General features: G+C 49.7%; 1 long non-coding RNA gene across 2 annotated transcripts in view; it reads right to left on the bottom strand.

The window, feature by feature from the left end:
* Nucleotides 1-12,470: 12,470 nt before the first annotated feature.
* The window catches only part of LOC142312352 (uncharacterized), a 40,450-nt gene continuing 31,540 nt past the window's right edge, over nt 12,471-21,380 (bottom strand). For both annotated transcript variants that reach the window (XR_012754359.1, XR_012754360.1), the window contains exons 9-11: nt 13,741-13,882; nt 13,501-13,651; nt 12,471-13,397 (exon numbers count right to left, since the gene is read on the bottom strand). This is a non-coding gene — a long non-coding RNA (uncharacterized LOC142312352). The remainder of the gene's footprint in view (nt 13,398-13,500; nt 13,652-13,740; nt 13,883-21,380) is intronic.

Genomic DNA, 21,380 nt, shown 5'->3' with positions numbered 1-21,380 from the left:
ATTCTGATCTGAGGGTGACATTTTATTCACTCCCTCCACCTCCTTTATTTTAGAGAGTAGGTTCCCTATTTTAGCTTCTCTTTCCTTTTTAACTCTATGTCCCAATTTAATAAAAAGGCCCCGTACAAAAGCCTTATGTGAGTTCCACACAGTGAAAAAATTAGTTACCGAATTAGCGTTCAATTCAAAGAATTCTTTCAAATTCTCTTTAATGAATTCCTTGCTCTGGTTTTTGGCGAGCAGTAGCGGATTAAGTCTCCATTGGGAAAGTTGAGAGCTGTTATGCGACTCTTCTACAGTTATACTGCTTGGAGCATGATCTGACCATGTTATATGTTCTATAGAGATTGAGTAGTAATATTTAGTAGTTATTAGTGATGAGCGAGTACTAAAAAGCTCGGGTGCTCGAAGCTCGGGCTGAGCCTCCCAAGATACTCGTGTACTCGGCCCGAGCAACGAGCCCAATGTTATCCTATGGGAGACCCGAGTATTTTTGTGAAATGACCCCCCGGCAGCATGGAAAAACCCTAAAAATGTCACAAAAGTCTCAGAAGAGTGCTCAAATGACATGGCAACAGCATGGGGAAGACCCCTTGAAGCATTTATCACTCAAAAGTCACAGCTGTGAACAATTTTGTCCGCGTTTCACGCCATTTTTACGGACTCACCAGAAAACCTTCCAAAATGACCCCAAAATGATTTTTCATGGCAGAAATGTTAAGGGCACATACCCTATAGTGAGATAGAGCTGGTGTATGTTACTTTTTGAGATTAATACATGAAAGATTTTACGTGAAAACATTGTGTGGCACTCCGATGTCCCTGAGAAGAGACGTACATGAAGGCCTCTTGAGTCTAATGTGCCCATTTTGAGGAAGTGAGTCTTTGTAGTATTTTCCTTTGCCAGGGCAGTCCAAAATTGTGAGGTTCACCAATGCCCCTGCATACAGACGTGCATGATGGCCTGTAAACCTGAAGTGCCCATTGTAAGGAAGTGGGTCTATTTCAGTATAGCCCTTTGCCAGGGCAGCCAAAAATTGGGAGGCTCCACATTGTCCCTGGATAGAGACGTGCATGATGGCCTGTAAACCTGAAGTGCCCATTGTAAGGAAGTGGGTCTATTTCAGTATAGCCCTTTGCCAGGGCAGCCAAAAATTGGGAGGCTCCACATTGTCCCTGGATAGAGACGTGCATGATGGCCTGTAAACCTGAAGTGCCCATTGTAAGGAAGTGGGTCTATTTCAGTATAGCCCTTTGCCAGAGCAGCCACAAATTGGGAGGCTCCACATTGTCCCTGGATAGAGACGTGCATGATGGCCTGTAAACCTGAAGTGCCCATTGTAAGGAAGTGGGTCTATTTCAGTATAGCCCTTTGCCAGGGCAGCCACAAATTGGGAGGCTCCACATTGTCCCTGGATAGAGACATGCATGATGGCCTGTAAACCTGAAGTGCCCATTGTAAGGAAGTGGGTCTATTTCAGTATAGCCCTTTGCCAGGGCAGCCACAAATTGGGAGGCTCCACATTGTCCCTGGATAGAGACGTGCATGATGGCCTGTAAACCTGAAGTGCCCATTGTAAGGAAGTGGGTCTATTTCAGTATAGCCCTTTGCCAGGGCAGCCAAAAATTGGGAGGCTCCACATTGTCCCTGGATAGAGACGTGCATGATGGCCTGTAAACCTGAAGTGCCCATTGTAAGGAAGTGGGTCTATTTCAGTATAGCCCTTTGCCAGGGCAGCCACAAATTGGGAGGCTCCACATTGTCCCTGGATAGAGACGTGCATGATGGCCTGTAAACCTGAAGTGCCCATTGTAAGGAAGTGGGTCTATTTCAGTATAGCCCTTTGCCAGGGCAGCCAAAAATTGGGAGGCTCCACATTGTCCCTGGATAGAGACGTGCATGATGGCCTGTAAACCTGAAGTGCCCATTGTAAGGAAGTGGGTCTATTTCAGTATAGCCCTTTGCCAGGGCAGCCAAAAATTGGGAGGCTCCACATTGTCCCTGGATAGAGACGTGCATGATGGCCTGTAAACCTGAAGTGCCCATTGTAAGGAAGTGGGTCTATTTCAGTATAGCCCTTTGCCAGGGCAGCCAAAAATTGGGAGGCTCCACGTTGTCCCTGGGTAGAGACGTGCATGAGGGCCTCAAAACATTAAGTGTCCATTTTAAGGAAGTGGGTGTATTATAGTATAGCCCTTAGGCAGGGCAGCCAAAAATTGGGAGGCTCCACGTTGTCCCTGGGTAGAGACGTGCATGAGGGCCTCAAAACATTAAGTGTCCATTTTAAGGAAGTGGGTGTATTATAGTATAGCCCTTAGGCAGGGCAGCCAAAAATTGGGAGGCTCCACGTTGTCCCTGGGTAGAGACGTGCATGAGGGCCTCAAAACATTAAGTGTCCATTTTAAGGAAGTGGGTGTATTATAGTATAGCCCTTAGGCAGGGCAGCCAAAAATTGGGAGGCTCCACGTTGTCCCTGGGTAGAGACGTGCATGAGGGCCTCAAAACATTAAGTGTCCATTTTAAGGAAGTGGGTGTATTATAGTATAGCCCTTAGGCAGGGCAGCCAAAAATTGGGAGGCTCCACGTTGTCCCTGGGTAGAGACGTGCATGAGGGCCTCAAAACATTAAGTGTCCATTTTAAGGAAGTGGGTGTATTATAGTATAGCCCTTAGGCAGGGCAGCCAAAAATTGGGAGGCTCCACGTTGTCCCTGGGTAGAGACGTGCATGAGGGCCTCAAAACATTAAGTGTCCATTTTAAGGAAGTGGGTGTATTATAGTATAGCCCTTAGGCAGGGCAGCCAAAAATTGGGAGGCTCCACGTTGTCCCTGGGTAGAGACGTGCATGAGGGCCTCAAAACATTGTTCCCATTGCAAAGGAGCGGGTCTCCTGTCGTTGTAATGTCCATTCTGCAAAGAATGGGCGAAAAAATTTACCACTGGGGGTATACCTGAAACAAAGGCCTAAGTATTGCAATTTGTAACGGTCATCATCATGGTGGCGCATGAGGAGAAGGAGGAGCAGTCCAGCGATTATCCAAAGTCCAGAAGTGTGTACCCATGGGTGAGTGGAGGTACATGGCAAACTTTAAATTCCGCTCTCATTTGCTGGTGGTGTGGTGAAGTCTGGCCCAATCCAACCCTTGTTCATCTTGATCAGAGTCAGCCTGTCAGCATTTTCAGTTGACAGGCGGGTGCGTTTATCTGTAATGATTCCACCTGCGGCACTAAAAACACGCTCTGACAAAACGCTAGCAGCAGGGCAGGCCAGGATTTCCAAGGCGTAGAGAGCCAATTCATGCCACGTGTCCAGCTTGGATACCCAATAATTGTAAGGCACAGAGGAATGTCGGAGTACAGTTGTTCGATCTGCAAGGTACTCCTTCAGCATCTGGGCAAACTTAGGATTTCTTGTGGCACTACCCCGCACCTCAGGGGCTGTGGTACGTGAGGGGCTGAGAAAACTGTCCCACATCTTAAAGACTGTTCCCCTACCTCTGGCGGATTGGACTTGTGCCTCTCTCGGCTGTACGCCTCGGTTGTCCACTGATTCCTGACCTATGCCGCTAGCGTTTTGTGAGGGGAATGCTTTGCCTACTTCCGTGAGTATGGCCTTCCGGAACTGCTGCATTTTGGTTGACCTCTCCTCCACGGGAATAAGAGACAAAAAGTTCTCCTTGTAGCGTGGGTCTAACAGTGTTACCAACCAGTAATGATTGTCGGCCAAGATGTTCTTAACGCGAGGGTCACGAGACAGGCAGCTTACCATAAAGTCAGCCATGTGCGCCAGACTCTTAACAGCCAGGACTTCAGTAGCCTGACCAACAAGATGACTGAACATGCTGTCCTCCTCCTCCTCCTCCTCCTCCTCATCTACCCTGTCCTCTGGCCAGCCACGCTGAACCGAGGATATGACTGGTGTGCATGTCATATCCTCAATTTGGCCGGAGAGTTGCTCCATGTCTTCATCCTCCTCCTCGTCATAGTCCTCCACTGCACGTTGTGATGAGACGAGGCTGGGCTGTGTGTTATCACCCACACCCACTACTGTTTCTTGCTGCAACTCATCGCGCTCCACCTGCAATGCATCATGTTTGTTTTTCAGCAGAGACCGTTTTAGAAGGCAGAGTAGCGGTATGGTGACGCTAATAATGGCATCATCACCACTCACCATCTTGGTGGAGTCCTCAAAGTTTTGGAGGATGGTACATAGGTCTGACATCCATCTCCACTCCTCAGGTGTTATGTGTGGAGTTTGACCCATTTCCCGACGGCTTAGGTGATGCAGGTACTCAACAACTGCCCTCTTCTGCTCACATATCCTGACCAACATGTGCAGAGTTGAATTCCAACGCGTGGGGACATCACACACCAGTCTGTGAGCCGGAAGATGCAAACGGCGCTGAAAGCCGGCAAGGCCGGCTGAAGCAGTAGGTGACTTTCGAAAATGTGCAGACAGGCGGCGAACTTTTACCAGCAGATCAGACAGCTCTGGGTATGACTTTATAAACCGCTGAACCACGAGGTTGAGCACATGGGCCACGCATGGAACATGTGTCAGCTGGCCTCGCCTCAAAGCCGCCACCAGGTTCCGGCCATTGTCACACACGACCTTTCCTGGCTTTAGGTTCAGAGGTGTGAGCCAGTGATCTGCCTGCTGTTTCAGAGCTGTCCACAGCTCTTCTGCATTGTGGGGTTTGTCACCTATGCAGATTAGCTTCAGCACAGCCTGTTGCCGCTTCGCCGAGGCAGTGCTGCAGTGCTTCCAGCTTGTGACTGGTGTGGAGGGCACAGTGGATGAGGATACGCAGGAGGAGGAGGAGGCTGAAGAGCATGACATTCCGGAGCTGTAGAGTGTGGGTGAAACACTGACTGAGGTAGGGCCTGCAAACCTTGGTGTGGGAAGGACGTGTTCCGTCCCTCGCTCAGACTGGGTCCCAGCTTCCACAATATTAACCCAGTGTGCCGTCAACGAGATGTAGCGGCCTTGCCCACAAGCACTTGTCCACGTGTCTGTGGTTAGGTGGACCTTGGGTGAAACAGCGTTGTTCAGGGCACGTGTGATGTTTTGTGACACGTGGTTATGCAACGCCGGGACGGCACACCGGGAGAAATAGTGGCGGCTGGGGACCGAGTAACGTGGGACAGCTGCCACCATCAGGTCACGGAATGCTTCTGTCTCCACCAGCCTAAAAGGCAACATTTCCAGCGCAAGCAGTCGCGAAATGTTAGCATTTAGAACTGTGGCATGTGGGGTGTTGGCAGTGTATTTGCGCCTGCGTTCAAAGGTTTGCTGAATGGATAACTGAACGCTGCGCTGGGACAAGGACGTGCTTGATGATGGTGTTCTTTCTGCGTAGGCAACTGCAGGTGCAGGAGTGGAGGAGGCTTGTTCGCAGGCAGCATGGACAGGGGATTGGCTCGCATGCATAACCAGCGAAGACGTAGCAGTGACATCAGCAAGCACTGCTCCTCGACTCTGTTGTACTTCCCACAAAGTCGGGTGCTTGGCTGACATGTGCCTGATCATGCTGGTGGTGGTCAGGCTGCTAGTTTTGGTACCCCTGCTGATGCTGGCACGGCAGGTGTTGCAAATGGCCTTTTTTGAATCATCTGGATCCAACTTAAAAAACTGCCAGACTCGGGAAGACCTAACATTTGTACAGGCACCTTGTGTCGTCGTGTTGTTCCGGGGAACGGTTGCCTGACTTCTGCCTGGGGCCACCACCCTGCTTCTTACTGCCTGTTGTGATGCTACGCCTCCCTCCCCCTGTGCACTGCTGTCCTCGCTCTGCATATCCTCCTGCCAGGTTGGGTCAGTTACTGGATCATCCACCACGTCGTCTTCCTCTTCCGCACCCTGCTCCTCCTCCTGACTTCCTGACAATTGTGTCTCATCATCGTCCACCACTTGTTGAGACACGTTGCCAACTTCGTGAGAACGTGGCTGCTCAAATATTTGGCCATCTGTACAGACGATCTCCTCATGACCCACTTCAATATGAGCTGGCGAGAGGCCAGAATGTGTGAATGGAAACGTGAACAGCTCTTCCGAGTGTCCAAGTGTGGGATCATTAATGTCCGAGGAGGACGTGTACTCAGCCTGGTGGTAGGAAGGAGGATCAGGTTCAGAAATGTGCGGTGCAGTATCACGGCTACTGACACTTGACCGTGTGGAAGACAGAGTGTTTGTGGTGGTGCCAATCTGACTGGAAGCATTATCTGCTATCCAACTAACAACCTGTTGACACTGGTCTTGGTTCAAAAGCGGTGTACTGCTGCGGTCCCCAAGAATTTGGGACAGGACGTGCGAGCGACTAGATGTGGCCCTTTGTTGTGGCGAAATTAGAGCTTGCCCACGACCTCGGCCTCTGCCTGCACCACCATCACGTCCACTTCCTTGTTCCTTGCCAATGCCCTTGCGCATTTTGCAATGCTGTGCACTGCTGACGTGTATATTCACTACTTGTGCGTTATATTAAAGTTTCTGGAAATTGCACACAAGTGCACCTGTACGCTGCCACCAACAGGCACACACGTGCGGTTTTAAAAACCAAGCACGGACGCAATAAGAACCTAACAGGTTTTTTTGGGGAGCGACAATTACAGACAAGTCAGACACTATCTGGACTGTTTTACACTGTGTACACCAGCCCCAGATATGATGAAGGCTGGTATACGGTCACCACTACCCTGCCTGCCTGCCTGCCTGTATACTGGTACAATAGTCCTGACAAGGACTCTTTTGGTCACTAGCCTGTATTCAGACCTGGCTATACCCTGCCTGTATATAGCAACAGTAGTCCTGAGAAGGACTCTGCTACTGTACTCCGACCTGGCTATACCCTGCCTGCCTGTATACAACTAGAATAGTCCTGAGAAGGACTTTTGGTCACACTGTTTGCAGCCCTGCAACTGAAAAAGCTATAAAGGGCCGCAAAGCTTTCCCTGAATCAGCGACACTCTCCCTGCACTGACAGTCTGGATAGCTGTGAGCAGAGCACAGCGCGCCGGCCGATATAAAGGCTCGGTCACGCTGTGCAGGCCGGCCAATCACTGCAATTCCACAACTAACAGGGCTGTGGCATTGCAGTGGTCTGCCAGCCAATCCCTGCATGAGGGCTGGCTCTCAAAAGAGCGCCAACATGCAGAAATGAAGACCACGAGTACAGCACGAGTATCGCGAGATTACTCGGTCCCCGCCGAGCAGCCCGAGTACAGCGATACTCGTGCGAGTACCGAGTAGTGACAAGCATGCTCGCTCATCACTAGTAGTTATGTACTTACACGAAACAAGTCAATTCAAGAATAAGATTTGTGAACGGCAGAGAAAAAGGTATAGTCCCTTTCTACATCGTGTTGAATTCGCCAGATGTCATATAGATCCTCTGTATGGATAATTTTGGCTAGTGGGATATACTGTTTTCGTTTTGATGTTGTCGAGTCTAAAGGTACCGTCACAATAAGCGATGCTCCAGCGATCCCACCAGCAACCTGACCTGGCAGGGATCGCTGGAGCGTCGCTACACGGGTTGCTGGTGAGCTGTCACACAGGCAGATCTCACCAGCAACCAGTGACCAGCCCTCAGCCAACAGCGACGCGTGGAAGCGATGCTGCGCTTGGTAACTAAGGTAAATATCGGGTAACCAACCCCATATTTACCTTGGTTACCAGCGCACACCGCTTAGCGCTGGCTCCCTGCACTCCTAGCCAGAGTACACATCGGGTTAATTACCCGATGTGTACTCTGGCTATGTGTGCAGGGAGCCGGCACTGACAGCGTGAGAGCGGCGGACGCTGGTTACCAAGGTAAATATCGGGTAACCAAGGAAAGGGCTTCTTGGTTACCCGATATTTACATTGGTTACCAGCGTCCGCAGAAGCTGGCTCCCTGCTCACTGCACATTTAGTTGTTGCTCTGTCGCTGTCACACACAGCGATGTGTGCTTCACAGCGGGAGAGCAACAACTAAAAAATGGTCCAGGACATTCAGTAACAACCAACAACCTCACAGCAGGGGCCAGGTTGTTGCTGGATGTCACACCCAGCAACATCGCTAGCAAGTTGTGCCTCAGCAGCGATGTTGCTAGCGATGTTGCTTAGTGTGATGGTACCTTTAGTCCCCGTCATAGATCACATTGAAGTCCCCGCAATAAATTAAGTGACCTTGTTTTATCTTATTTACCTGCTTACTTAGTTTATACAAAAACCCAGTCTGGTTGTTATTGGGCGCATACAGTCCTACCACCATGTACATAACATTGTTAAGTGAGGCTATCTGTATGATGTATCTCCCTTGCGTGTCCCGGACTGAGGTGATGGTGACATATGTCACTGATGAACAAAAAGCTAGCAGCACCCTCCTCTGTTTCTTTTTATAGTCTGACTGGATTATTTCTGGAAAAAGAGGGTGGTGTACTCTGAATGCATCCCTTCCAAAAGATGTGTTTCCTGGACGCAAAAGACATCACAATGACTAGACACTGCATCTTTCCATGTAAAAGACCTCTTTTGGGGAGTGTTCAATCCGTTAACATTCAAAAAACCAAACGTAAGAATCATTGTTGTTTATCCTTTTCCTTTGTCCTCTCATTTCAAGAAATTCATCTAGTCGTGTAGGGAATATGGTAACTGACCGGGTCATATCTGCTGAAAGAGCAAAACCCTGATTGTCACAGGAATGGGAAAAGAGGAAAAACATAGTCTCAAGAGAAACACAATTAGGCTATGTGCGCACGTGTGCGCTCTGCACCGCACCTAAAAGGTGTGCTTCAGTGCGCAGCTGAAAAGCTCCGTTCTGAAGCGCATGGTGCCGGCAGAGAAAATTTTGCTAATAACGTATCTGTTGACATATACAATCTGTATCTTAATGTTATTTAAATTAACCATTGTGAACTATATGTATTATGAATGCCATGTTTCTGCCTTCTCCGCCATCTTTCCGCCTTCTCTGCCATGTTTCTGCCTTCTCTGCCATGTTTCTGCCTTCTCCCCCATGTTTCCGCCTTCTCTGCCATGTTTCTGCATTCTCTGCCATGTTTCTGCCTTCTCCCCCATGTTTCTGCCTTCTCCGCCATGTTTCTGCCTTCTCCGCCATGTTTCTGCCTTCTCCGCCATGTTTCTGCCTTCTCCGCCATGTTTCTGCCTTCTCTGCCATGTTTCTGCCTTCTCCCCCATGTTTCTGCCTTCTCTGCCATTTTTCTCCCTTCTCTGCCATGTTTCTGCCTTCTCTGCCATGTTTCTGCCTTCTCTGCCATGTTTCTGCCTTCTCACCCATGTTTCTGCTTTCTCCACCATGTTTCTGCCTTCTCTGCCATGTTTCTGCCTTCTCTGCCATGTTTCTGCCTTCTCCCCCATGTTTCTGCCTTCTCTGCCATGTTTCTGCCTTCTCCGCCATGTTTCTGCCTTCTCTGCCATGTTTCTGCCTTCTCCGCCATGTTTCTGCCTTCTCCGCCATGTTTCTGCCTTCTCTGCCATGTTTCTGCCTTCTCCGCCATGTTTCTGCCTTCTCTGCCATGTTTCTGCCTTCTCTGCCATGTTTCTGCCTTCTCCCCCATGTTTCTGCCTTCTCCGCCATGTTTCTGCCTTCTCCGCCATGTTTCTGCCTTCTCTGCCATGTTTCTGCCTTCTCTGCCATGTTTCTGCCTTCTCTGCCATGTTTCTGCCTTCTCACCCATGTTTCTGCTTTCTCCGCCATGTTTCTGCCTTCTCTGCCATGTTTCTGCCTTCTCTGCCATGTTTCCGCCTTCTCCCCCATGTTTCTGCCTTCTCTGCCATGTTTCTGCCTTCTCCGCCATGTTTCTGCCTTCTCTGCCATGTTTCTGCCTTCTCCGCCATGTTTCTGCCTTCTCCGCCATGTTTCTGCCTTCTCCCCCATGTTTCTGCCTTCTCCGCCATGTTTCTGCCTTCTCCGCCATGTTTCTGCCTTCTCCGCCATGTTTCTGCCTTCTTCCCCATGTTTCTGCCTTCTCTGCCATGTTTCTGCCAACTCTGCCAACTATATGTATTATGAATTATACGTGTTTCTAATCATGAGAGGATTCAGTAATCTCTGTAATCTCTGCTTCCGGCTGTTACTGTCCCCGTTTTTTTTATATTTTTTTTTTTGTTTTTTAAAAAAAGGTATCCAGACAAATTCATATCTTTTTGTCGGCTATCCATCCACGCTTTTGATCATCTACTATCAATTGTCAAAACGGACCTAACATACAAGGACACTGTGATGCGAAAGTCTATCTCAGCTGAGGAAAGGCTGCTGATCACCTTGCGGTAAGTTGTAACGTAATATATACAAAACAATGTTTTTGTTTTTTTGTGTGTCTGCTACAGGAATCTGCACCCTTGCATGTTGAATCTCGACATTTTGGCCACACTCCTCATGTGACACTGGGAATTACGTAGATTATGTTTTGATGGGAAATGTTCATGTTGCACTTTAATTTCTCAAAAAACCTGGCTACATTAAAGTCAATATAGCTGTTACGCAATGCAGCCTGAACTTGAGGACAATGCACAGCCAACACCTTTGTATGTAATGTGTTCTTGTCACAACGCAGCCAGTAAGGGTACCGTCACACTTTAGCGACGCTCTAGCGATCCCACCAGCGATCTGACCTTGTCAGGATCGCTGGTGCGTCGCAACATGGTCGCTGGTGAGCTGTCAATGAGGCAGATCTCACCAGCGACCAGTGACCAGCACCCAGCCAGCAGCGACGCGTGGAAGCTATGCTGCGCTTGGTAACTACGGTAAATATTGGGTCACCAAGTGCTTGGTTAACCGATATTTACCTTACTTACCTGCGCACACCGCCTAGCGCTGGCTCCCTGCACACCTAGCCAGAGTACACATCGGGTTAATAAGCAAACCGCTTTGCTTATTTACCCGATGTGTACTCCGGCGATGCGTGCAGGGAGCAGGGAGTCGGCACTGGCAACGTCAGAGCGGCGGAAGCTATTAACTAAGGTAAATATAAGGTAACCAGGCTGGTTACCCGATAGTTACCTTGGTTACCAGCGTCCGCAGAAGCCGGCTCACTGCACAATCAGATTGTTGCTATCTCGTTGTCACACACAGCGATGTGTGGTTCACAGCGGGAGAGCAACAACTAAAAAATGAAGCCGAGCTGTGTGTAACGAGCAGCGATCTCACAGCAGGGGCTAGCTCGCTGCCCAGTGTCACACACAGCGAGATTGGTAATGAGGTCACTGCTGCGAATTGGTTGAATTAAATTGCAATGTATGTAAATTTTGAAAAATGTCCCAAACTGGTTTTCACTTCATTTTCTTTTGTTTTCCAGATTTCTGGCCACTGGAGAGAGTTTTGCATCCCTGCATCTTCAATTTCGGGTTGGTAAATCAACCATTTCCGAAATTGTGAGGTGCACATGCAACGTGATCTGGCAGAAGTTGCAGCCCATAGGGATGCCTTCCCCAACCGAGGAGACTCGGCTGCAGGTTGCGGCAGGCTTTCAGACTGTGGCCAACTTCCCCAACTGCATAGGTGCCGTCGATGGCAAACATGTAAGAGTGCAGAAGCCACCGCGATCAGGATCCAATTTTTTTAAATACAAAAAATATTTCTCTGTGGTTCTCATGGCGGTGGCGGATGCCCATTACAACTTTGTGGCCATCGATGTTGGTGCTTATGGCAGTACGGGGGATTCTCGGGTGTTGAGAACATCACAGATTGGTCTGCAAATTCTTCAAGATTGCGTAACGCTCCCAGCCCCACAACCTTTGCCGGGCTCCACAGATCCAGTCCCCTTTGTGATGGTATCGGATGAGGCCTTCCCTTTACGAACAAACCTGCTGCGCCCATACCCACGGAGGGGACTGGATAACCGGTGGAGGATTTTTAACGGCTGAGTCGTGCACGTAGATATGTGGAGTGCACCTTTGGAATCATGAGTAGTCAGTGGAGGATCTTTCACACAGCCATCCAGTTAAAACCAAACATGGTTGATGCTGTCATAAAAGTGTGCTGTGCTCTACACAATTTTGCTCGTCAGTACACCAGTGATGTAGTTGAAGAAGCACAGGCACGAAGCTTTATGCCAGTATTGACCGTTTCTGGTCGGCCAAGTAATTCTGGTGTCTCTGTGAGAGAGACCTTCACTGACTACTTTATGAGTCCTGAGGGTGCCGTGCACTGGCAATACTCCAGTGTCGGTGTTGAGCAGCCAGACCAGCAGAGAAGACAGGACCCCGAATGAAAGACAAGATGTTGAAGATTTTTTTTCACGCTCAATGGAATAATACATCTTGTCACCCCTAATTAATACCTCAAATGCAACATGTTTATGTTATGTGAAATAAATATGTTTAAAATGAAAAATGATGTAATTATTGTGTCACAATTTGGATGAAACAAAAAAAGAAGTTAACACACACAAAATCAAAACTGTTTTTCACAATTTATTTAACCAAAAAGATTCAATTGAAACCTAGTATTTTTTATTTTACAGTGTTCTAAACTTGACAGTGTAAAAATAAACATACACATTGTTTTAATTTTTTTTTAAAACATTAAATAATTCTTTAGGATAAGACCCATTTTTTTTTATTTTACAGTCTAAACATAGCTGTGTAATAAACCTCAATTTTCTTTTGGAATTTTAATTTAGAGATTCAAAAAGTCTTGAGAATACAAGTTGGTCATGGCTTCAAAGCCTTGTGATGGGCCAGTAATTGGGGGGGTATTTTGTTCAGTGTTTTTTGGGTGAACCTCCTGCCTTAATTGTGCTTGATAATATGGGGTGGCAGGTCTCACCCCAAATGTGCTAGGAAAGTCTGGGTAGGGGGAGGGACGAACAAAGGAATAAGGGGCAGGTGGTGTTGGAATGGTGGCACTAGAAGTTGTGACGGTGGCACTTGTTGTTGTTGTTACAATTAGTGTTCTTGCCTGTTTCCGAAAAAATATTTGTTCAATGCCACAGGCAAGCTCACCTCCTATTGGGAAGGGCACATCTTACTCAAAGCCAGCTAATACCGAACAAATGCCCGTCATGCATGTAGATTGTTTAGAACGATTGTTAAGGAGACGCAATCGACTCGCAATGCTTGCCCCAAAATTATCAAAGTGATCCTCCTGGGCCGTACTTTTTAGCATAGCTAAAGTTTCATTTGCTAGTGGGTCAGGACTTGGCTCTCCTTGTGTTGAGGTTTTTTTTTTTTTTTCCCCCTCTTTAAGTGTTTGGAAGGATCCCAGACACTGAAGTTGCCGCTGCCACCGATGAACCGCCTGTGCTGGGATTGTCATGCTGTTCGGTTGCCGCCATGTTTGAATCCTCAGACGCCTGGCTGGAGATGTCTGTTGTGGTTGTTGTAACACCATCTCTTCACTGTCCAGAGAACTGTCTTGTGCAGGCTCCTGTGGAGAAGCTATATTTCCTTCGGTCCTGTGAATACATAAAATAGTTCATTTTTAGAATTTAAAATATTAACAAATTGGTAAGATGGGTAACATTGGTTGGTTTTTGAGCAACAATTTTGCAAACTTACGGACGTAAGACTCGACTTGTGTGGAGAAACTGCAACTCATCATGGAAAGGAAATTTAAATTATGAAGGCGAAGATCCACTCCGGTTGGCATCCGTTTGGAACCTATTGTAACGGTCCTTCACTGACCTCCATCTCTTACGTATATCGTTTTCTGGAACAAATAAAAATAAAAATTAAAAAATCTTGGAGACAGAGTATAAAATATTTTGGTAGACAGTACGACGCATCAATTAACATTACCAATTTTATTCTGCAGAGCAGCATCAGCCTCATGCCACCAAGGGAAAAGTTCACGGCAGATGGTTGTCCAGCTGTTTTGCCGCTTTTGTTTCTGGCTGTAATCTGGCGAGGATGGGTCCCATAAGCAGGGGAACGACTCCACCTAGAAACACAAAAGAGCAGTAAAAACTATGTTCCGGAAAAAAAAACAAAAACATTGTACAGATAAATGTAAAATTTGATTTTATAAAATATGGATACATGGAAATATAGAACAAACACAGAGAAAGATAGATACATTGAAAGATAGAACAAAAACATAGAAAGATGGATACATGGAAAGATAGAACAAAAACATAGAAAGATGGATCCATGGAAAGATAGAACAAACACATAGAAAGATGGATATACATGGAAAGATAGAACAAACACATAGAAAGATGGATACATGGAAAGATAGAAAATATACATAGATAGATGGATAAATGGAAAGATAGAACAAACATAGAAAGATGGATACATTGAAAGATAGAACAAACACATAGAAAGATGGATACATGGAAAGATAGAAAATATACATAGATAGATGGATAAATGGAAAGATAGAACAAACACATAGAAAGATAGAAAATATACATAAGATAGAACAAACACATACAAAGATGGAAAATATACATAAAAAGAAAGAATCGATAGATAAGATAAGATCACAAAATTTATTTTATTTTTTTACATTTTATCACACCGGGTGACTAGAGGACATCACCTCAGCTGGGGAGAATAGGGTAACTTGAGGACATTTCCCACGGCTGGGGTGACGTCACCTCAGCTGGGGAGAATAGGGTAACTTGAGGACATTTCCCACGGCTGGGGTGACGTCACCTCACCTCATGAAGAAATATGTCATTCAAGCAGGAGTGGACGGGGGAGCAGGAGCGGATGGGACATCAACACTGGACGGGTCAGCACCACGGGACCAGACAGCACCAGGTGACGGGGCCGCATCACGGGACCAGACAGCACCAGGTGACGGGGCCGCATCACGGGACCGGACAGCACCAGGTGACGGGGCCGCATCACGGGATGGGGCCGCATCACGGGACGGGCCAGCACCAGGTCACGGGGGCTAAACTATGGGACGGGCCAGGACCAGATCACAGGGGCTAAACTATGGAACAGGCCAGGACCAGATCACAGGGGCTAAACTAGGGGACGGGCCAGCACCAGGTCACGGGGGCTACACTACGGGACGGGCCAGGACCAGATAACAGGGGCTAAACTACGGGACGGGCCAGCACCAGGTCACAGGGGCTAAACTACGTAACGGGCCAGGACCAGATCACAGGGGCTAAACTAGGGGACGGGCCAGCACCAGGTCACGGGGGCTAAACTACGGAACAAAAAATAAAACATTGACTATACTCATCAGGCTGATCATCTTCGGAACATCTATTTTTAAACGATTATACCACGCCATGGTATATGCTCCAAATAACTGCTCCGAACCTGGGTAGGGAAAAAAAAAAACACGCCCGCCTCTCTCCGAAAATACAGGAAAGATGACTGTACTTTGCCAGGATGTGAGGTCAACAGGAAACCAACCTCTTGACCTCACTTCCAGGGCAAACTGCATGCGTTCTGTATCATTCAGAGCGCAACAAAAATGCAGTGCAAGCGCACAGAGATGCATTTTCGTTGCGCTTTGAACATCCTTCATTCATTTCAATGGGACCAAAGCGCACAAAAGAAGTGACATGTTGCTTTTTTTACGCAGCGATTTGGATGTAAATTTCTGCATGCAAATCGCTGCGTTTTAAAACACAACGTGCGCATGGATTATGTACAATCTCCATAGATTGTGCAGGGGACACAGGACGCATGCAGTTACGCTGCGCTACAAAGCGCAGCGTAACTGCATGTAATTACGCAACGTGCGCACATAGCCTTAAACTGTAAACATACAACATTTTCAAGAAACATTGCCCTCCCTCCCCGACTGCACCATTTTCCATGTCAGAGGAGGAATGGGCCTGAAAAAAACATCAGGGAAAAAGAAAGAGACAAAACAGAAAAATTCTACAACTGCAGCTCCATCATTTTCTCACAAAGTCCACAACTAGCTTAATATAACCAATTCAGCGGTTGCACCTCTATCTGCTGGACACCACCTGCCACTCCGGTTCCACCCGTTTCGAAGTCCCCCCTCTGATCCCCAGTTTGGAGACCCCAGTCTTTTAAAAGAGTCTCAAAAGAGTCTCTCCATCCTCTGCAGACAAATATTATGCCACTCATTTTGGTGTCTGATGAGAAGCTTCAGCGGGAAGCCCCATTTGTACACAATTGAATTATCCCGTAGTGCCTGTGTGATGTGCGCGAGGGATCTCCGGTATCTCAAGGTGGCAGCCGACACATCCGCATATATTTTGATGTGCGAGTATGGAGATGGTAAAGTCTCTGCAGCCCTAGATGCTCTAAGAAGATCCTCCTTGATATGGAAAAAATGGATGCGGGCTAACACATCCCTGGGGACGTCATCTGGAAGATGTCTTGGGCGGGGTGTCCGGTGTATTCTGTCTATTGTCCAATCTAGTGTCGAATTGTCTGGAAGAGATGCTTTAATTAGGCCTTGAACATAGGCTCTGAGTGAAGCTGGTAGCACTTCCTCCGAGATTCCTCTGAACTTGATATTATTACAACGAGACCTATCCTCTAGATCTATTAGTTTTGCTTTAACAGACTGCAGTTCATCTACTAGGTCTCCGTGCTCCTCCGCTAGGGAATTATGGGATTCTGCGAATTCTCCCATCTTTTGTTCTATATGTGATACTCTTGAATCCAACTCCCGGGTCTGAGCTTGTATCGGAAGGAAAGTACTCTCCAGATCTTTTTGTAAGGATCGGCTGAATATGAGTAACATATTTTGGATCAGCGTGCCTGATGCTTGTTGATCTGTTGTAGGGGGAGCTTCTAAGGCAGAAATCACACTTCACGGAACAGCATGTGCCCCCCTGACTTCAACGGGTGGTACAGGGCTCCCCAAGCAGTCTGCGCCCCCACTTTCCTGCCCGGAGGAGGGTGTTGCATCATTGTCTCAAAGGGCTATACCTGGATCCTGGCACAGGGGAGTCAGAGCGGGGGCTTCAGGGGGCCCGCGGTGAGCCAGCTGGCGGTGTTGAAAGAACCCCTGGCTGGGGATTGTTTTCCATATTTACTCTTGTGGGCTCCTTTCTCCCTTGGTCCAGTGTGCCTCCTTCCTCTCTGGAATTATTGAAATAGAACTCTAGTTTCCCCTGCTTCTTCTGTCTTCTTTTGCCTCTGGTCATCATCACGTGCTTTTGCTGCTTTTATATTTATATTTAAGGGAGGGTGAGAAGTTGCTATTGGGCAGGGTGTCCCTGGTGCTGGGGACTCTGTGACTTGGATCTGCGTAGAGTAGAACATTATTTCAGGTAATGAGCCCCACATCTCCCCTCCATGTATGACAGTATGAATTTCATAGTCTCAGCTTAAGATTTGGCTCAGACCCCTTTATCTCCCAGTTCAGATCAACAGATCTTAATACTTGCTATGGAATGCAGTCCCTTCTCTCAGGCAGCTGGCAGAGATGTCTGACTCAGGGTGCCAGGCACTTAAAATGAGGCGCCCTGGACAAGCCAGGACGTCACAGATACAGCAACAACACACCCCACACCCTGGTTAGGAACATCAGAGTCACACACAAATCCTTGTTGCCTCCCTCCAGGGGCTGATGTTCACACCAGGTGGGGTGGAGCCAGGCGGTTGGCTCCACCCACCGAGGAGTTCACAGTCCTGGAGGCAGGAAAAGGAGAGGAGTTGAGTTTGAGAGTTGAGGGAAGTGGTAGTGGAGCAGACTGACCGTGTCCGGGGCACGTGGCCCGGGCACAAACAGCAAGGTTGGCAGACGGTGGTGACCGTCTGCAGGCGAGGCCGATTGACGCACAACCGTAAGGACCGGGGACGGGTGGTGGCCCGCCGGTACTGGACCGGGGAGCGAAGAGAAGCCAGCACCATTCGGCAGGGCCTACGGACCCCGACCAGGCTTGGAGTCGCCGTTAAACCGGTCAAATCCATCAGCGACGGGAACCTCCAGGGTTTCCCAGCAGCAAAGACCCAACTGAAGGCAACCGCTCAACCGTGAAGGGAAATACAGCTACCGCCACAGCTAGAGTTCCCAGGGCCAGCGCCTGCGGGAAAAAGGGGCTCCTCTGGCAAATGCACCGCTGGGGAGCGGGTCACCGGTGGGAAGCCATCAGGGACGAAAACACATCAAAGGTGCAGGGAGAGACAGTCACCGCCAACCTACCGGGAGTGACCACCGCAGCCGTCTGTAGACTCGTCCATCCAGCCGTTTGTTTTACCAGAGACTCCGTGTACGTTACTGGCTGAGTGAGTACCACCACTGCGCTGCCCCCGCGACCCTGCACCTCCCCAACTCCTGCCATCCACCCTCCAGTCGCTATCACCGGGCCCCGGGACCACCAAACCCCCCTACCCATGGATGGGAGAGAAACATTTCAGCTGCTCCCTGTCATCGCTCCCGGGATCCCCGTCCAGAGCAGCGGTGGTGTCCCATTATCACCACAAACCGTGGGTGGAGTCACGGACTACATCCCCAAACCAAACCATCCCTTTCACTCACGGGCGAGAAGCGCCGCTCGAGTCCCCGGATCCGGCCCACCGCTCGAGTCACCGAGCAGCAGCAGCAGCGCCGGACATGAGCGTGGTGAGCGCAGCGCCCTCCCCGCCCGCGACAACTTGGCGTCACGAACAGGATCTTACCGTTTTACCGTTTGGAAGAAGTGCGCCTTGTATCCGGCCGAAAATTTTCAGAAGCCGCCATCTTGGGCGCGAAAAGTTCCCCGCTCGAGCGTCTTCCCGAGTGGAGGCGCGAAAGCCGAAGCTCCGCTCCTGAAGAGGTGGTGCCGGAGAGAAACCAAGGGGGCACGGATGGCGTCCGGCCACATGTAGACCGCGGCTATAAAAAGCAGGGACGCCAGGACTCTGCGGCCATCTTTTGGTCCCTGGAAGAGGCCGCCGCAGCGATGCACCGTCCAGCCAGCAACACCGTAGCCCCCGCGCCCGGTACCGCGGCGTGGGTTGAGGTCTGGACCGTCCAGCTAAGCAGCCGTCTGCAGGTCGGTGCAGCTCCTCCTGGAGGAGTGGGAGGCCGACATGGCGGACGTGGTGGCGGCTATGCGGAGATGCGAAGTGGAGGAAGAGATGGAGAGTCGGGTAAGCGACACACGCTCCTGTAGTCCGAAGGGATCAGCCGTAGCGGCTATGGGGCCCGGCCTGCACCCGCTTCCCCTGCTGCCTCCCCCGCTACCCGTATTGGTTGCTACCACCCCGCCACTAGGCCCGCTACCTGCCCAACCGGTAGCGGTACCCTGCCCGTCCGCCCAAGCGGACCGACCTGCAGCTGAGGCCTATAACCGTCTTGACCCGCTCCCCTGGAAGCTGCCGAAGACCGAGCCTGTCGGCGGAGATGTACCGGAGGCACATGCAGTGACCGTGCCTGATCCCGTACCGACTCCGGCAGCCCGTCCCGTGCAGGAGGAGGCGGAGGTCGAGCGGGAGAGGAACCCTGTACCCATCCCCCACGCCTCAGCTGAGGCTGCGCCGGGTCGTTGCTGTGAGGCAGCACCCCAGGCCACGACACCGCGGGATCTTCCACAGAGGGCGCCAATGGTAGGCAGCGTGGTGGAAGTCTCGCGGGGCCCGACCCGCGCGCAGGGGCAAGTAGTCCCTTACTGGGACAGGGAACCGACCCCGCTGGGCCGAGAAATCGCGGAGAGGGAGAGGCTGAGAGCTGAGATGATAGCCCGCACCATCAGAGAGAAGGAGAGCCTCCGTAGAGCCACCTTCCGGGTACGGGGCCCGATCCATGAGGGGCAAGTTTGGAGGTTCGATGTCCGTCGGGGATACGGGTTTATCTTTGAGCCGGGCCTGGAGGCCGAAGTTTTCGTGGCCCGCCGGGACGTCAACGCACACTTACCGGAGGACCACCCGGACCGTAACCTGCTCCCAGGGGACCTGGTGAAATACACACGGCACTGTGGAGAGAGGGGCTGGTTTGCCCTGGATGCCAAATTGAGGGGCAGTCAGGAGGCCCAAGCATTGGCCCAGCCTCCTCCTCTAGCCGCTGTAGTGAACCAGCAGTGATGTCAGCGGTCCCTCCGCCGCAAGTTGTCCCCGTTGGGACCACCAGTACCGTTAAGTAACCGAATGATAAGGAAAGTAATCAACCGAGTAATTAATCTGATTTTCACCGTGATTTAACCGGCCGTTGCCGGCAGCTAGTCCCCGTTGGGACTTTCTGCACAGTTTGCGTAAGAAACTGCTTACGGACAAGCCCGAGAACTTGCAGGGCAACCACAAACTAGGGGCATGTAAATAAAAATGTTGGCTTATACCGTTACCGCCTCCAGAGAGGCTGATTTGGAGGATGGGCCTGGAGCAAATGGATGGCCCAGGCCCGCCACTACCGTAACTGGTGGCGATCCTCCGGGGGTCAGGGGTCCCCCATGGACGTGGGTCCCCTGAAAGAGACCGTACCCGCTCGGGCACCCGCTTTGGTTCTGGACTGGGGCAAGGGGTGCTGCCCACTTCTTAGGGGCAGCATCAGGGCCAGGTTGTTTGGGCGGGGGGAGAGCGGAAGCCGTTTGTTTAATAAAATTGACTGCCGTTTAGTAACGTTAAAAGAATCGTGCCTCCCGTTATGGGAAGTTTATACAGTAATGCTTGTGTTTAATGTTTATATATGTTTTTACTTTTTTTACAGTTAACAAAAAAAAAAAAACGGTGATGGACGGGCAGCCCGCGGACGGTCTGCGTTTAACCAAGGGGGAATGTGGCGCCCTGGACAAGCCAGGACGTCACAGATACAGCAACAACACACCCCACACCCCGGTTTGGAACATCAGAGTCACACACAAATCCTTGATGCCTCCCTCCAGGGGAGTAATACTATTGTATGTACTGAGGATTTCGATTGCGTTAGGGCAATGACAACCAGAGACGAGTACTTGGTGCAAAACACGTTTTATAATATGTAACCGCAATATGTGCACAGAACAGAATATACACAATAATAAGGAACCGCAATATGTAAACAGAACAGAATATGCACAATAATATGTAACCGCAATATGTGCACAGAACAGAATATACACACAATGATATGCAACTGCAATATGTAAACTGAACAAAATATGCACAGTAATATGTGCACAGAACAGTATATACACAGTGGAACATAAACACAGTAAATACCTGCCGGGTTCAGAGCAAAGGGGAATTCCCGGGGCCGCACACCGGACTCCCCCAGGGAGACCACCAGGAGCGAACCCCTATACAGGGGCTGTCCGGCAATCACCCCAGAAGGCCTAAATGTGCAGCAGCCGGGACACAAAAGGGCAACAGATAAAGTCCAAAAAATGTCCGTACGTGATGTGAGTCCTAGGGTGGATATGAACGGAAAGGACCGGGCAGAAGTGCCGACCAGAGACAGCAGACAGAGTCCGAGCACAGTTGGATGAGAGGTGAAGTCCAAGGCTGGTGTCAGGTGTTTCCACTGGATCCAAACAGCAATCAGGAGATGAGAGCAGCAGGGCAGGAGTACACAGGAAGCAGTATACTCA

The sequence above is a fragment of the Anomaloglossus baeobatrachus genome, chromosome 5 (genome assembly GCF_048569485.1).
Source record: "Anomaloglossus baeobatrachus isolate aAnoBae1 chromosome 5, aAnoBae1.hap1, whole genome shotgun sequence".
NCBI lineage: Eukaryota > Metazoa > Chordata > Amphibia > Anura > Aromobatidae > Anomaloglossus > Anomaloglossus baeobatrachus.
Note: the sequence above shows the minus strand (reverse complement) of the source record. Positions and strands in the feature narration are given on the sequence as shown.